Here is a 13403-nt window from a genome sequence, read left to right as displayed (position 1 = left end):
CAACATATTCCCAGGATCTAGGGGGATATATATCATGTAAAAGATGGAGGTGTTTTCAGAAAAAGAATTGGTGAATCTATTCCCCTTTTCAGCTCCCAGTCTCTTAAAACAGTAGAACCAAGGGAAGAAATCTTTACCAAGTTATCTGCTAGGGAAAAGCCATTTTAATTCTCTCAATGTTACCTGGCTTTATTATAGAAACATAATAAAAATGGTCTGCAATTTCCAACTCCTGGAAATTCATACTTTAATTATACTGTAAGGACAGCCTTGGGATCCTATTATTCCCATATCAGTAGGGAATGAGAGAATAACAAGAAGGGGACAAGTGGGTAGAGAAAGTGTGTAAAGTGAGCAGCTTTGGGGAAAAGCATATCAACACATCAGAGAGCTGAGCTGAGAGTTCAGAGAGAGAATAGAAAATAGTAAAAGCAGAATAAACACAAGGAGAGGTATTTGTGAGGAGTGGAATCAATTGGAGTTTAGAGAGAAAAGTCCTTTTATTGCATGTTACAATCTCATGTAATTGTGTGAGTACGTATTTTAGGAATAAATATTATTTAATAAATACTTAGAGCCAAATGGATCACTGAAAATATTATAATGTTATTATTGCCAATAGTTAAATTATCATCATTTTCTGGAAATCTTCACTCACTTATAAATACTCAGTATTGACAGTGTAAGCACTGTCATATTAGAACAAAAATCCAAATAGGACTTTGGGGGAAGCTGTGCATAATAAGATGTGTGCACATTTTAAAAAGGATTTTATACCTCTCTTTTTCTGTATATACCCCAGGCAAAATGAAAACCCTGCTAGACACAGTCTTGTGGCATGCAGATATCATGGTATTGCAGAATTGAAAATGCCTATAAATAGAAACTATATGTTTTGTCCATGGCATTTTATTGGTGATTTTTAATAAAATAAAACCATGTTTTTGCTGACAGGGGCAATCATATTTGGCCTTAAATTTCATCGTCCCAATGTTTTCTCTTAAAATGAATTTGTAGATTCAGCACTAGATAGGCCCTAATCACATATAATGATTATTAATATAATTCCTAAATGTTTTAATGAAACAAAGACTACAATTCCGTAAAGCAGCAGATAATTCAAAGCATTTTGGCAATATCAGCTTAAAGGAACTCTATGGAAATGTTCAACAAAACTCAAAGGCACAAAAACCTCTCACAAGATTTACAAGTGTGTGCTGTTGATTATATTTTTCTATGATCATTTTGTTGAATTAATATTCTTACATTTATATGCCAATTCTGTTTACTCAAAGTGTTGTTTTTGCTAAATTCTGGCATAAAGCACCTCAGTACAGAAATAATTTATGTGAATATAAGTCCAATGTTTATGTAGGTTTCTGATGACATTTTGTGCTGGGGTTGGTGTTAGAAAGTAACATATAAAGGTGCCAAGTCTCTCAGCACGGCTGGACTCAGCGTATCTAGAGCCCTTCTTCTAATGGCCAGATCCTCTTCCAGCCAAGATACCCAACTGCAGAGTCATGGGAAATGCTTATGGACCTGTTATGGGAAAGGCATGTTTAATGAAAACTGTGTGTTTATTCTCACAGACTTAGGAAAATGGTCTCAATCCTCACTACAGCAGCACATCAGCTGTTACATAAAAACTAATTGTTTCCTTTCTTTTTTCTCGAGATTATTTTCCCCACCTTAAAAAATCATTTACAAACTGCAGTAATATTTTTTAAATGCTTCTGTGCTGTGCTTAGTTGCTCAGTCATGCCCGACTCTTTGTGACCCCATGGACTAGAGCCCCCCAGGGTCCTCTGCCATGGAGATTCTCCAGGCAAGAATATTGGAGTGGATTGCCATGTCCTCCTCAGGGGATCTTCCCAACCCAGGGATCGAACCCAGGTCTCCCACACTGCAGGCAGAACCTTTACCATTTGAGCCACCAGGGAAGCCCAAGAATACTGGAGAGGGTGACCTATCCCTTTTCCAGGGGATCTTCCCAACCCAGGAATTGAACCGGGGTCTCCTGCATTGCAGGTAGATTCTTTACCAGTTGATCTACCAGGGAAGCCCTAAATGCTTCTAACATTCTTGATTACAAATGAAGCAACATTAGGAGAGCATCTCTCACCATTTACTCATTCATTCCTCTATTCATCCATTCATTCAGTTAGTTACTTACACTTGGCAGAAGCAATTTGCCCACACTTCTCTAGTCTCCCCCAGGGGTATCCTACCCAGTCCTTGGCACAAAATGTATTCTTTACCCATACTTGGCAAAGTGGTATTCAGTTCCATTCAGCCACTCAGTTGTGTCCGACTCTTTGCGACCCCATGAACCACAGCACACCAGGCCTCCCTGTCCATCACCAACTCCCAGAGTCCACCCAAACCCATGTCCATTGAGTCAGTGAGGCCATCCAACCATTTCATCCTCTGTCATCCCCTTCTCCTGCCTTCAATCTTTCCCAGCATCAGGGTCTGTTCAAATGAGTCAGTTCCTCGCATCAGGCGGCCAAAGTATTGGAGTTTCAGCTTCAACATCAGTCCTTCCAATGAACACCCCTTTAGGATGGACTGGTTGGATCTCTTTTCAGTCCAAGGGACTCTTAAGAGTCTTCTCCAACACCACAGTTCATAAGCATCAATTCTTCGGTGTTCAGCTTTCTTTATAGTCTTTGTTGACAAAGCAGTATCTGTGCTTTTTAACATGCTGTCTAGGTTGGCCATAACTTTCCTTCCAAGGAGCAAGCGTCTTTTAATTTGATGGCTGCAGTCACCATCTGCAGTGATTTTGGAGCCCAAAAAAATAAAGTCAGCCACTGTTTCCCCATCTATTTGCTATGAAGTGATGGGACCAGGTGCCATGAACTTAGTTTTCTGAATGTTGAGCTTTAAGCCAACTTTCTCACTCTCCTCTCTCACTTTCATCAAGAGTCTTCTTCACTTTCTGCCGTAAGGGTATTAGTTGCATTTTAAATTTTGAATGTCTTGGACATGCCTAGAAGAAAATCTCTTAGTGAGCCGAATGTAAACCAATTTAGCGAATCACTTGTTTAATATGTTTCCTTATCTTGATTTGGATTTCCTTTATTCCTCTAAACCACCAGAGCATTCTCCTCCTTACCAACTATTGTAACTAGATTAAAGTTCTTTCTGTGGTTTCTGACATTGTCTGCTTAGCCCAGAAAATATACGCAGAACTTGGAGGGCCAACTGTGAAGGAGTGTGTTAGTCTTTAAAACTTTTCCAAGTGGTTCATTTTCCTTTGCCTTGCCCTTACAGTTTTGGACTATGTGTGTGTGTGTGTGTGTGTGTGTGTGTGAAATTTTAAATAACCAGTGAGAAATTGAATTTTTGTTTCTTCTTCTAGAGAAAATTATACAAAAAATATTGAATGATTATTCAGCTAATGCTCAATAGACATGGTAAACTGACCAAAAGCAGGAGATCATCTGACAATTTTTTTAAAGCCTGGAGGAACAAGCATGTAGGGGGTGTACCTTGTGACATACTGGTGGTATATAGATCTAAACAGAGAGAAGTTCAGTTTTCAGCGCTTTATGAAATGCTTTCTGTAGTTCACAATGATCTAAGAGGTATATAGAAATTGCTTTCTTAAAAGTAGAGTCACTTTTATCACTTAGAGACAAGGACCTAGAGATATGAACCAAGAAAGTACTTCATCTAAACTGGTATAATTAGTACTAAAACCTTAATCCATAGGGTTTTTTTTTGTATATGAAAAGTCTGTAACTGACTATTCTTTGTGAAGGCCAGTCATTTGGAAAGAGCCCCACAAAGTCTGTGACACATTGTAAACACTCAGTAATATTGGCTGAATGAAGTAATAGAACTAGTGTTACTGCACTTCAGCAACAGGTAATTAGCTGCTCAGATGCCTATTCTGTATCATTCCCCAGACTACCATCTGAGAATATAGAGGAGATACACATTAAACAAACTGTGGTAAGTCCTATGAAAGAAAAGAATAGATATTGTGCTGGAAGAAAGAACAACCACTACAATAATAATTTTAAAAATAGAAGTTTGCTTAAAATTAGCATGATGGGGGTGGGGGAAGTGGAAAGATCTTGATCAAAGGCATTAAGTTGAAGTTATGTAGGAGGAAAAAGTCTAGAGACCTATTACATAAGCATGATAACCAGAGTTTACAATATTGTGTTGAATACTGAAAATAAAGAAGAGTAGATTTTGGATGCTCTCAATACAGAGAAAAATTGGTAGTTATGTGAGGAGATATGTTAATTAGTTTTCATTTTGCTATGTCTATGTATATCATGTGGTACACTTTTTTTTTAATTTTTTAATTTTATTTTATTTTTAAACTTTACAATATTGTATTGGTTTTGCCAAACATCGAAATGAATCCACCACAGGTATACATGTGTTCCCCATCCTGAACCCCCCTGCCTCCTCCCTCCCCTTACCATCCCTCTGGGTCATCCCAGTGCACCAGCCCCAAGCATCCAGTATCGTGCATCGAACCTGGACTGGCGACTCGTTCCATATATGATATTATATGTATTTCAATACCATTCTCCCAAATCATCCCACCCTCTCCCTCTCCCGCAGAGTCCAAAAGACTGTTCTATACATCAGTGTCTCTTTTGCTGTCTCGTATACACGGTTATTGTTACCATCTTTCTAAATTCCATATATATGCGTTAGTATAGTGTATTGGTGTTTTTCTTTCTGGCTTACTTCACTCTGTATAATCAGCTCCCATTTCATCCACCTCATTACAACTGATTCAAATGTATTCTTTTTAATGGCTGAGTAATACTCCATTGTGTATATGTACCACTGCTTTCTTATCCATTCATCTGTTGATGGACATCTAGGTTGCTTCCATGTCCTGGCTATTATAAACAGTGCTGCGATGAACATTGGGGTACACATGTCTCTTTCAATTCTGGTTTCCTCAGTGTGTATGCCCAGCAGTGGGATTGCTGGATCATAAGGCAGTTCTATTTCCAGTTTTTTAAGGAATCTTCACACTGTTCTCCATAGTGGCTGTATTAGTTTGCATTCCCACCAACAGTGTAAGAGGGTTCCCTTTTCTCCACACCCTCTCCAGCATTTATTGCTTGTAGACTTTTGGATCGCAGCCATTCTGACTGGCGTGAAATGGTACCTCATAGTGGTTTTGATTTGCATTTCTCTGATAATGAGTGATGTTGAGCATCTTTTCATGTGTTTGTTAGCCATCTGTATGTCTTCTTTGGAGAAATGTCTATTTAGTTCTTTGGCCCATTTTTTGATTGGGTCATTTGTTTTTCTGGAATTGAGCTGTAGGAGTTGCTTGTATATTTTTGAGATTAGTTGTTTGTCAGTTGCTTCATTTGCTATTATTTTCTCCCATTCTGAAGGCTGTCTTTTCACCTTGCTTATAGTTTCCTTTGTTGTGCAGAAGCTTTTAAGGTTAATTAGGTCCCATTTGTTTATTTTTGTTTTTATTTCCAATATTCTGGGAGGTGGGTCATAGAGGATCCTGCTGTGATGTAGGTCAGAGAGTGTTTTGCCTATGTTCTCCTCTAGGAGTTTTATAGTTTCTGGTTGTACACTTTAAATATATATATATAGAGAGAGAGAGAGAGAGTTTTCATTTAGAATATATTTTAAATGATATAATAAGCCCTGAATAATAAACACATACTCTTCTGGTTTTAGCCTCCTGATAAGACCAGAAGTTTAATGACACCCTATCTCCCAGGTTATTTTATTGACATACTGTAACATTGTAACACAAGGAATCACTTGGTGTGAGATACCCAAAAGAACATGCCATGAATGATGAACCAGTCCTTTTTCCATGCAACAATGCCATACATTGCCAAAGACATTTTTTAATATAATAATGGAGTTAACTAAACGAGTGAACGTGTTTCTACACTAAATATACTTTTATGCATCCAATATATTTTTGCTTGTAAGGAATAGGGTTGGTTTTAAAACAATTTTTAAGTTGCATTTGGATTGGCATTCATCCTTTGGAATATGGTTTAACAACTCATTCTTCCTCCTTGATTCCCAGTTCAGGTTACTATGCCCCTGAACGATATAGCAAATTTAAAATAACATCTAGAGATCTGTCGCAAACAATGTGAACACAGCACTACTTAACTGTACACTTAAAATGGTAAATTTTATATTATATGATTTTCTTTGCCACAATTAAAAATAAATGATACCAGGTCTTCCAAATTTGATGATTCCAGCTATAAGCTACTTTGCAGAATGCCTCAGCAGATGCTAACCAACAATTTTGTTCTCTCTCTTTTTTCTGGAACACAAAATACTATGACAGGAATGATACACAAAATTACATATTTGACTTGGTGCCTAAAAGCCACCCTGGGATCCATAACCTTGCTTAAAGATTTAAAAAAGACCTTTAGTCTACTTCTGAGAAGGTCCTTAGCCCCGAAAACTTTATCTCTCTCTTTGACTTCTTAGCAGCTGTTATATTTTTTTGCTGTCGTTTGTTTGACAGGATCCAGTTATAGGTTCCGATGTCTGTTTAAAGAAACAAGGAGGCTGTTGGCTTTAAAATTCCCTCATTGCTTGTGTGATCAGCATTTTCCCAGGCTTTTCTACATAGTTTGCCAAGCAAAGGGACTGACCTTTTGTAGCAAACACTTTTTCATTTCAAAATGCTCACTTTGATTTTTGTCCCATTTTATGCTCATTCCAAACTGTTTACAACCCACTAAAAATGACTGTGAATTATATGTTTGTGTAATGGATTCCTTTTGTGGTCAGAGTGGAATGTTTACTTTGAACAATTAGTTATCTTTGGGTAGATTATAGCAACTTGGAAAAAGAATGACTAAAATTATTATTATACCTTAACTGTTTCTTTTTGGTAGTTCCCCTGCTGTTACGTGAAGTTTGAGAAAAGGGCAGATTAAGAATTCCATGACATTACAGACCAAACCTATTTCTCTTATTGTGTCAATATTTATTTGGGCGTACTTATTAATATCACAGGAAGGTATGGTTATACCCTTATAACTTACTGGATATACTTACTGAATCATAAAAATTCAGAACAAGGACTATACAGAAATACAAGGATATTTCCTATTATATATAGTGCATGCTTCCTTAATAGGTGTTTGCAAATTAAGTAAGGCATGCACATGTATGTACTTATTATAAAAAGAACAGACCTGATTATAATATAGCTATGATGCACCAGATCCAGTGCACCAGTCTGACATGGTCTTGAGATTCTACCAAGTTTTCACTGGCAAAAATAAAACTACATACTCTTTTCCCATTGCCCGGTGATCTAGGCCCCTGAAGGGCCGATCACAATGCCTTCCCTAGGCAAACTCTGCTCCCAGTTCTGCTAATTTTACACTGTTCATTCTTTCCCACTTTGGGATAATCTATTATAGTTGGATCCAGGCACGCACCAAAGCCTGATACTTCCATGAAGAATGTGCAATTTGTACTGTTTAGTTGGTGACGAGATTCTTGAAAACTTTTATGATTATATCTTGTTCCAGAGAGATTTCTGCTTGCTAGTTTTATAAGCAGCAAGTGAAAAAATAAAAAGTAATGAAAACAAAACAAACTGATAAAAATTACATGCTCAAAAAATAAAATCAAGAGTTCAAGATAAGCACTATTCCCTTTTCCCTAGAGAATATTTGTGGGACTGAACAAAAATGTTTCTCAGGGCACTGACCTATGTCTTCCTTTTTTTTTTTTTCAAGTGCTTGCTTTTTATGCCTAAAGTTAGGCATCCCCATGCGTTTACAATAGAAAGATCCTCAAAGAAGCTCCGTGAAAGTTTACAGCAAATTTTCTTTAGTTTTTACTTCTGAGCTAAAACTAAGTCCAGTTTAGTGGGTTTTTTGTTTGTTTGTTTGTTTTGGTATTTTGTGTTTTATTTTGTTTTGTTTTAATGCAACCCAGTGACTGCCACCTTCCTGACAGCAATCCTGTTGTGCTGGGTCCAAGTTGGAATTGGCTCTTTGGGGTAGTCATGCTGGGGCCTCTGTGTCTGTAAGAAAGCCACATTCAGGGCTAGAGGGGAAGACAAAATCAAAAAAAGAGTAAACAGGAAACAGCCCGCGAGAGTATAAAAGAGAAACTGGGAAAAGACAACCAAAAGAAATCAGAGATGACAAGGTGGAGAGAGAGAAAAAAGCTGTGTTTTGCAATTACGAAAACAAATGTGGATAAAAGGGCATGCTTGTGAGGTCTGTAATGAAGAGAAGACAGACTATTGAACCAGTTACCATCTCTGCCATAGTTACCTGATACCTACTCCCTGTTCCAGAGAAATGTACTTTTGCTGCAGAAAATGCTTGTAAGTTGAATCTTGCCGTGAATGTTCACAAATTCTGAATGTTCACAATTTCTGTACATAGATGTGGTTACTAATTAATTCACTGCACTTATTAGTGCCTTTTAATGGCATTTATCTATGCTGAGCAATACACAGCAGTCTTATTATCAAAAAAAAGAAAAGAGAGAGAGTTAACTATAACAGAAGTTAACAGAGAAATGAGTGTGCAGTTCAATAACCGGAAAGGCTATCTAACAGATCCAGCAATGTAGCTCTGGTCAAGTCAGTCAGCGGATATTCCCACACTTTTGAGTCCAGAATGCATACGAATAAATAATGTCTCTTCCTAGATAAAGCTTAAGTCCAATTTCCAACCTCCGCCCGCACTCCCATCCCCTTTCTAAAGCTTAGGTTCTTAACGTACATTTCCCTTGGAGTTAGTTGTAAGGAAACAGAGCCAAAATTAATACCCTAGGAAATTAGCTTCTTGTTGTGGATGGAGGATTTAAATAAAGCAACACCTCAACATGTCAAGATGTAATACTCTAAATTATCCTTTAGTGGTGTCATTTATATGATGGGAGTTCTGGGTCTGGAGGTTTTTCCCATTATAAACCCCCATATTCAGAAGTTAATAGTTCAACCATAAAAATAATCTTGGCTGAAAATTGGCAGGATGTTTAAGCCTGAAAGCAAATGTTTACAAGATTTGAAGAAAAAAATTATCACATGCATTTGGAAAGCTTTCATGTTTTTAGAAATTGAGTGTAGTAGTAATAATAATAATGATAATAATAAGGCAGTTAGAAATTTTCAAGTATTTGTTGCCTTTAGATCCAAAAATGGATTTGTAGTTTTTAAATATTTTCATTCTTGTTGCATAATGTGAACCCATTGATTAAAAAATAACTCATCAACACTTTCACAAGTGTCACTTTGTTTTTGAATTAATCTGTCCTTTATTATGGAGAGGGAAATGGCAACCCACTCCCGTACTCTTGCCTGGAGAATCCCATGGACGGAGGAGCCTGGTGAGCTGCAGTCCATGGGGTCACTAATTTATACATCATATTTTTATAGGCATTTCCCTAGAGCTTAAAAATGTATAATCATTGAGAAACCTTAAGTTAATTTAGGAAATTATGAATAAGACCAAAATATTATACTCTTTTGTGGGTTTCCTAATGAATAGCATTCCCCTCTAAATGTCTAGAAAAAAATTGCCCCTTCCAAGGAATTTTCACACTTTCAGATGAAGTGTGTTCAATTTGAACATTAATCATTAATCTGCATACACAGTAAAAGAGACATACAGATTCCAGGAGAAACGGTTCTATCAGTCTACATTATTGAACATGGCATATTTTCCTCCATAGGATGTTTTAAAGTAATTTACCCATCTCCTTAGTAGATTCATGTCTTGGGGTTTCTTCTAAATTCTATGAGAGGTTATCTTATAGTCTAACAAGCTATTGAGTTAGAAATGTTTTTCCTGGGTTCAAATAATCTTTTCTTTGCTAGTTTTATTCCTTTTTGCCAAATTTTATACTCTTCAAGCCGCTTTCTATCTTCAGTTCAGAAAAAAACAAACGACAACAAAAAAAATCAAGGGCAGGACACTTTGAAAAGGAAAACTAACCATGCAAAACCAAAATAGCTCTGAAATGATACTGCTGGAAGAATTCTTGAGGTTTAGTATACTGTAGACCCAAAGTGTAAAGTCATACTCTTTTTAAAGAAATAAGAATGCCCTGAGATGTAGGGTGAAAGCACCATGTATCAAAGAAAAAATATTTAAAATGTTTCCTTTAGTACATTTGTGCTCCTCCCCGTAGAGAGAGTGGATTCATTTTAATTCTTCACTCAGTGCCTAGCACGTGATGCATTCTCAATAAATGATATAGTGGGTAAATTATAGGCAACATTGTTTAAATCTTCACTGGAAAGTTGCACACCGTGGCTACACCTGCACATGCTTGAAACTAAAAAGATGAATAACCAGCAGTTGTTGGTCGGAGGCAGCTACAGGATGTGCAGAGAATAGTGTGGTTTGCATTTTTTTTTAATTTAAACCATTTCTGAAGATATTATATTATTCTAAATGACATCATTCTTCCCCATTGACACACAGCTATGCTAAGCATTCACAGTTATGTTTACTTAAAGATTTTATGCCCATCAATTTTTGGAAACTACATTTAAATTCAGCAGCTAATAGAACATCCATTCTCTTCTCATTTCATCAGAGGAAGTCATATCCCATTAGGCATTATTTCAACACCAATAGCCTGCTGTTCTTAATTAAGTGATTGAATGGCAACTATGACTTGTAAGTGACATGTATGTGAATGGCCAGGCAAAGGCTCTGGTCCCATAACCCCACAGCAAGTTAAGCACCGCATCTTCCGCTTTAATTCAGACTTGGACTACCATCTCAGTGCTCCTCTGTGTTAGTTTACTCTCCTGTAAACATCTCATCGTCCTGATTTAGTGTTTCTTTTCTATGTAGATCTCAGGAATTTCTTAGTTTCATGATAGTTTTTTTTTTTTTAGTGTAAAGAATCTGTCAAAGAATTTGAAATAAGAAAGATGCGGTCAACTACACAGACCTATCAATTTGAAACTAATGACAAAGGATAGCAGTACTCTAAATTCTGACATAGTTTTGCTATTGGACATTGATTTCATTTTCTCAAAATTACTTCACAGCACAAAAATGCTAAATTCTGCTGATGCTATCAAAAGCTACATAAAGACTTTGAATATACCAGTGTCATTAAAAATAGGACTATTGTCTTTCTTTTTTAAAAAATATGTTCTTCTGTTATGTTTTGCATTTTTGATAGCTTGTGCTAACTTAACCCTTAAGTCTCCCTACAGAGTGGTGGGACACCTAACAGAAATTATTGTAATCACAGTATTGAAAGCTTTCTTTACTTTTGTCTTAAAAGTGGGTGGTTGGCACGTAAGTAAAACTGCATAGCATAATATTGGATATATTATGTGTTTTGCCTTGGATTTAACAGCATAAAAAGAAACTATGCATTTCCTTCGGATTTAATTCTTGACTGACATTTCATGCTACTCTTTCTCTCAGTGTGATCTCAGTTCAGTTCAGTCACTCAGTCCTGTGCAACTCTTTGCGACCACATGGACTGCAGCACGCCAGGCCTCTCTGTCCATCACCAACTCCTGAAGTTTACTCGAACTCATGTCCAGTGAGTCGGTGATGCCATCCAGCCATCTCATCCTCTGTCATCCCCTTCTCCTCCTGCCTTCAATCTTTCCCAGCAGCAGGGTCTTTTCAAATGAGTCAGCTCTTCAGTGTGATCTCAGTGACCCTAAAACTTCAGTGATTCCTTCAATGACTAAAGTTCTGATATAGGCATGACTCCTCAAGCTAGTTTTTTATACTCACATCTGAGATCTAGGAATAATCGTTTTTGAATATTTTTTTTCTGCCATCACAAATTCAACATTTTCAAACTGAGCTTATACCTTTCCTCAAAAAACCTGCTCTTCCTCTTTTTGTCCTTACCTCACCTAATGGATTCATGACCTATTTTGCTCATTGCCCTAAAAAGAAATTCACTGGACATCTTAGATTTTTCTCTCTCATTATGTACAACACCTTTCATCAAGTCTCATGAACTCTACTTTGTTTTTAATTTTTTAAGTCTTTACTGAGTTTATTACAGTACAGTATTCCTTCTGTCTTATGTTTTTGGTCTTTTGGCCATGAGGCATGTGAGACCTTCACTCCCTGACCAGGGTTTAAACCTGCACCCTCTGCACTGGAAAGCTAAGTCTTAACCACTGGACTGCCAGGAAAGTCCCAATCTCTACTTTTTTACTGTCTCTTAAATCTGATTCTTCCTCTCACATCCCATGGCCTTAATTGTGCTTCCATAATTTCTTTTGATATGAACCCTCTAATTGACATCATTGACTTTGTTCTTATTTCTGCCCAGGTCATTTTTCTCAATGCTGCCAAAATTATCCCTCATAAATATAAATAGGATCATATTATCCCTTCTGAGAACCTTCCATCAGGATAAACAAAATTCCACACTAGTTATTATCATAAAAAGGATAAGCATATGACCTCTGTCTGTTGTCCAGCTTTATAACCTCATAAACAGCTTCCTATGCCCCACCTACATGAAATTTTCCAAAGGCTGATATTCCGTCCATGAACAGTTTTCTCTCCTTAAAGACCTTTTCCATATCCATTTATCTGTCAAATTTGCATTCATCCTCTTGGGCATAGTACAAGCTTCCCCCTCACAGATGAATATTGTATGACTCATATCTTCAGTCACCTCTCTGTAGTCTCTTGAGCATTATTAGCACCCTTCCCTCCACAGTATTCCAAGAAAAGCATTGCTTTCCCCAATACCACCCTATTGCATGGGATCATAGTGGCTAGTTTCATATCTGTTTCCTCATCTAGAATGTGAGTCCTGGAGTCTAGGGTTTGTCTGGCTCCTCTCTGCCTCCTCACTGCTCAGCACACCAGAGCTGGCATATGGTAAGGATTCAAGTCATCAGGGATGATTGGATGGATAAATAGATACTATCCAAGATTTCTTTCATCCATCTGTGTATACATCCTTAGAGAATCGAATTGTATACTGAAGATTCATTGACCTGCTAGAAGAAAGAGTCATTAAATGTCTCTTGGAACACAGAGTAAAGTTATATGATCTGGAAAGGTGAAACTGTCTTAAAAGAGTTGTTTTGTTTTACATTTGTATCATGGTATGATATGTATGTATATCCATATCAATATCTATATTGATATCATACATATACATGATGACATATATCTATGTCATATCTATGTGACATACCATATTAGCAATAGTTTATAATAGGATAAAACAGGACCAAAATAAAGCAGTGATTCTTTCTCATCCTTAAGAGGGAAAAATCGCTCTCTCAACAAACAGTGTTAAATGTTTCATAAACCTGAGAGATTCAATTAACTAAAAACAAATTTGATGCTTTTGAGACCTGTCACTGTCCTAAGTGTAGAACTATCATGTTTCTAGTTCAAAAACTGCTTTTTATATATAAACTT

The 13403-nt window shown here is 36.9% G+C and overlaps 1 protein-coding gene across 1 annotated transcript in view; it reads left to right on the top strand.

Annotated features, from left to right (window-relative positions):
• The window catches only part of ARHGAP15 (Rho GTPase activating protein 15), a 698712-nt gene that overhangs the window by 446060 nt on the left and 239249 nt on the right, over nt 1-13403 (top strand). The window lies entirely within an intron of this gene.

Source organism: Bos indicus x Bos taurus, chromosome 2 (genome assembly GCF_003369695.1).
Source record: "Bos indicus x Bos taurus breed Angus x Brahman F1 hybrid chromosome 2, Bos_hybrid_MaternalHap_v2.0, whole genome shotgun sequence".
In the NCBI taxonomy this organism is placed as follows: Eukaryota; Metazoa; Chordata; class Mammalia; order Artiodactyla; family Bovidae; genus Bos; species Bos indicus x Bos taurus.
Note: the sequence above shows the minus strand (reverse complement) of the source record. Positions and strands in the feature narration are given on the sequence as shown.